This window comes from Octodon degus, unplaced genomic scaffold (genome assembly GCF_000260255.1).
Source record: "Octodon degus isolate 3935 unplaced genomic scaffold, OctDeg1.0 scaffold00370, whole genome shotgun sequence".
Classification (NCBI taxonomy): Eukaryota; Metazoa; Chordata; class Mammalia; order Rodentia; family Octodontidae; genus Octodon; species Octodon degus.
The window spans coordinates 589,285-594,358 of NW_004524946.1; positions in this window are offsets into that span (position 1 = coordinate 589,285).

The window sequence follows — 5,074 nt, forward strand, 5'->3', positions numbered from 1 at the left end:
TTTTTTTTGCAGAACCCGGGATTGAAGTCAGGCCCCTGTGCTTGCCAGGCAAGTGCTTATTCCACTAAGCCATCTCCCTGGCCCCAAAAGGTAGACGGATTATTTTGTTTTTTTGCTCCCAATGCCTTCAGGGCAGGCTTGGCTGGCTTGAGTTGTGGGGATCGAACCACAGCAAACTGAGCCTGACTGCTTTTGTGAAGCAGCGACTTAAAGAACTGAGCTAAGGGGCAGGCCCCCTATCCAACATAACTGAGGTCAGGATCTAAGAAAAAAATTAAAAAATATATATGTATATACTTTTATGTTTATCACATCATCACAACAGTGAAAACAGAGTATATAACCACAGGTCCATCAATAGACAATGAAATCATGCCACATGTAACAACATGGATGAACATGCACTGTATTTTATTAAGTGAAATAAGATATTTATAAAAGAAAAAAGTACTGCATGATTCGATTATGTGACTTATCTAAAGTAGTCTAACTAAAATCAAAACACAAAAGTGGTTGTCGTGTTAGGTGTAGGAGATATTTTTTAACTCTACGGATATAAAGCTAAGCTCACAGTAAGTACTTTCACCACAAACAAATCATAAGCAACAAAGTGACACATGAAAACATTGAATGTTGTTGGATGCATGAATTGTCTTGATTTTGATTATGGTGTCATAGTACCTGCATACCTTCGAAGTCGTGAAATTGTATAAGCTATATGCAAAATTCTTTGTATATTCATGACACTTTAATAAAGCTATTAAAATTAGTTACAATTCAATCTTTCCTGCTATTTTATAATAAGTTCCAACACTAAATTCTTCAAATTAACTCAAGTTCTTCCATATTAATAATCCTTCAGTACATTTTATATGATCAACACAATTATACTCTAAGAACTTTAAAATATGTTGCATTTCTCTTAAATATTTTATTTATTTGGCACAGGGTCTCACTACACAGCATTGACACTTAGTAATCCTCCTGTCTCAGCCTCCCCAGAGTAGGGATTGCAGTGCACAAAAGAATGCAAGTTTCAGTGGCTAGCTTAGTGAGGAGCCTGCACAGCAAGTGGTACCAGGGATCAAACTCTGGTCTTTGTGCTTTCCAGGCAGCTGTTTAGAGCACAGAACTATCTTCCTAGCCATGTTGCAATAATTTTTTATTCTAGTCCTTTATCCAGACGTCAATCTTACTACGGCAAACATACTTAGTATAGAACCATCACATATAAGCAGAAGTGTATTTCTCTGTTATGTTAGGTTTTAAAACTATGTATTTCATTAATGTTAATCACTATTTTTTTTGTGCAAGGAATCAAACTTACAACCTGATGCTTGCCAGGAAGGTGCTTATGCCACTGAGCCACATATCCAGCCCCAATTACTATGATTTTTTAAAAAATATGTCTTCTTAAGAATTTTATTTAAGATAATACAAGTAATAAATCATATTTCAATTGCATAAACAGAAAACATCATACTCTTTACATGATGATATATATGATGGCACTTTTGGGCCATCTGACCTATACACTTTGTTGAGGGAAGACTGTCAGAGTGATCCAATACAATAATATTTAAAAGATAATCACATATGGTATGACTGTGGCTTTTGTAACTGCTTAGATGTTTGCATAATCACAAAATCTGAGCAAATCTGAACAACATAACAGCATTTGTACTCCATAAAAGCAGATACACTCAGTTCTTGTATTTGAGTGGGTGAATAAAATATTCAATTTCCTGAAGGTACTGATAGAACAAGATACCTGGAATGACTTAATAATGTCCTTTTGCAAGGAAGGGTAGTGGATAAGTCCTCAGGGAAAAAAAAGGCATACTAGCGATTTTAAAATCATGAGCAAAACAAATAAAAACATTTTTATTCAAAAGATAATCAGAGGCATTCACATGTGTCTGTATAAAGTTGCATTGTAGCAATGGGCATGTTTTATATAGTCTTATAGCTGTCATTTATAATTTTTGTAGTCACTTTGTAAGTATAAATTACAACAAAATTTTCTACTAATTTTAAAAATTTACTTTAACCAATAATCATTTAAAAATTGCTCTCAACCCACTGTGACATTTCTCCCAAGCAGTATGTTTAGCTTTGTAAACAATAATTATTTTGAAGAAAAATATTTTAAAAATAATAATTAATATGTTCCTTAGTAACACCTTAAAATGTGCAATGTTTTATCTTGATAAAAGTCCTAAACTTCTCCTATTCTGAATATTATTATCTAGGAACAGTATTTCTTAATATCCACCATGCATCTTCAATATTACTAGACCATAGACTTTAAGTTGATGCATGACAGTGAACTATACAAAAACAAAGCATATGTACCTGCTACTTGAACCATATTTTCCAGGCTGTATGCTATTACTTCATATAACTTCCTTTAGTTCTATATTGATATAAATTTTATTCAACTTTCAAAGAAACACCTAGATATTGAGGAGAGAAGATGTGGGTACAAATATTTCAAGCTCTGCATGCTTGTACTGTACACAGTATAATGACTGCACGTATTTTTGTAATAGTAAGAATTACAATTGCAATGAAAATTCGTCCATCTCTGCAGCTGGAGAGACAGCTCAGTGGACCAATGCACCTGCTTAGGCAACCTTAGGCAAGCACAGGGCCGTGGCTAGATCCTGGTACCACGCGCCATGCCAGCCCCAACCCTAGGGCTGCTAATCCAGCCAGAGTCTGAGCATGGTGGCGTATGCCTATAATCCCAGTGCTGGGGAGGCAGACAGCAGGAGGATCACCATGAGTCCTAGCTTCATCGTGAGACCCTGCAATAACCAAATACATTTTTAAAAAGTTAAAAAAATAAAATTCCGACATTTCCATTTCATGTCTTTGTTTTTTTATTGATAAATTTTATTCTATGTGTTTTTAATTATGAGATTATTTCTTTGTATTGTAAGTAACTAGCACAATATAAGCTTTGGAGAAAGTAAAATTACATTCACAATGGATGCGTATTTTAATCTGGTTCATTTTCCTTAAAATCTTAAATCTTTTTCTGGCCTTTTTCTTTCTCATAATCCCTATGGTTGACATTAGTTGCCCTCTACAACTCCTTATTTAAACATGTGACTTTTTTTCTTTTCTCTCTTTTTTTATTTATTACCTTATAAAAAAATTATTTTAAAGAGAGTAATTGAAGGGGCCGGGGAGTTGGCTTAGTAGAATAAGCGCTTGCCTGGCAAGCACAAGGGCCTGAGTTCAATCCCTGCTTCTGCCAAAGAAAGAAAAAAAGAGCAATTGACATGACATTAAGAATGGTACACATTTAAAAGATCAACATGACAGGGATTTAAGCATGGTTTTAGGATTACACATTGCTGTCCTCAGTGTAGTTGCTTAGTTCAAGATATCAGAGTACATAGTTAGTCAAGGAGAAAATTCTACCTCTTAACTGTTATTTTCAAAAAACTGATGGAAATTCTAAGTACAACCACTGAAGCTATCCTGTATATATACTTGCATGTTTTTTTCCTCTACCTTTTTTCCTATCTTTTCTCCTCTCTCTTCATTGTTTAATCCACACGTTTTGTTTCTTTCTGTTTTACTGTATCTGTTATACCTTTCAGGTTTTATTTCTTCTTTTGATTTCTTACATTAGGGAAACAATACAGTATTTACACATTTGAGTCCAGTTTATTTCACTTATGAGTATATCCTCTAGTTGCATCCACTTACCTATGAAGGCTTCAAGTTTGTCTCTCTTTAGAGCTGAGTAACACAACCACTATGAAAATCAGTGTGGAGACTCCTCAAAAAATAGGACTGCAAATGCCATTCAATCCAGCTTACCCCTTCTGGGTATTTTCCCAACAGAACTGAAAACATATACCGTAGCAATATGTGTATACCCATGTTTATAACAGCACAATTTGTCATAGTCAAATCTTGGAAGCAACCAAAATGCCTATCACCTGAGGAATGGGTGAAAAAGTTGTGATATTTTTTATACAGTGGAGAATTACCATGTGACTTTTCTCATTCGACTCTATTACTTTTGTTCTTCTTGATCATTGTTTTGTGAGCTAGTCTTAAAATAATGGTGTAAACGTGCTTTTTTTGCTTTCACTTGTCAGAGTCAGCTGCTCACAATAATACAGAGAAAATAATCTGAAAGCTACCTCCAGTTAATTTTCCATGAAACCATTCTACTTATACTCCACTTGGATAAAAATGATTTTCACAGACCTTGAATTAGAAAGTCTTGTTTCACTCTCAAGGTTCAACTTGGCTTTGACTATAGAGACCTGGACTCCACTTGAGGGGACAGAGACTTCTCACTGCCACACATACGAAGTGATTTTCACTTCTTGTTCAGCTGAAGCTCAGTGTTACCCTGGCAATTTCAAGTGCTATTCTCATGTCTGTGAATAGCACTCTTCCTAAAGAGTCCATGCTGGTTCTCCACATGAACTTTCTGGCTCAAAGCACTATGTTATCGATTAGTCTGTACCATCCACAGTCTTAAATGGCAAGTGTTTGATAAGCCATGTTGGAAAGAAATAACATAAAATCAGACAGCTGATGTATTTTTCCAAAGCGTATGGACCATAACCTCACCTTTTTTAAGCTCTCAAAAGTCATTAATGAACTTGTGGAAGGTATTTTTAAAAAATGTAAAACACATGCTAAGTGATTTTGCTGGCATCACAAAGTTTATGGCAAAAACAGCAAGTTAAGGAGATGTAATATACTTTAAGTCTTAAGATGATGAAATACGTACTGAAGATACAGCTCATAGCACAGTGCCTGCCTGGCATGCAACGTCTTGAATTTGGTTCCCAGTACAATAAAAGAAAGATAATTCAATGTGTTTGCTATTTATTTCTGGAACACATTGTGAATGCATTTCCATTAATTTCTAGTGTTGAAAATATCTGCTGTTCTCACTGATGAAACTAAAGCTGTGAGCAAATACACAATAGCAGAGTCAGTTACTTGGAAGAAGTAGGGTCATCCAATTAGTATTTTTCACTTCAAAAAGAATTAAGGAAGCAAAATGATTAGGAAAATTTGTCTGATATATATA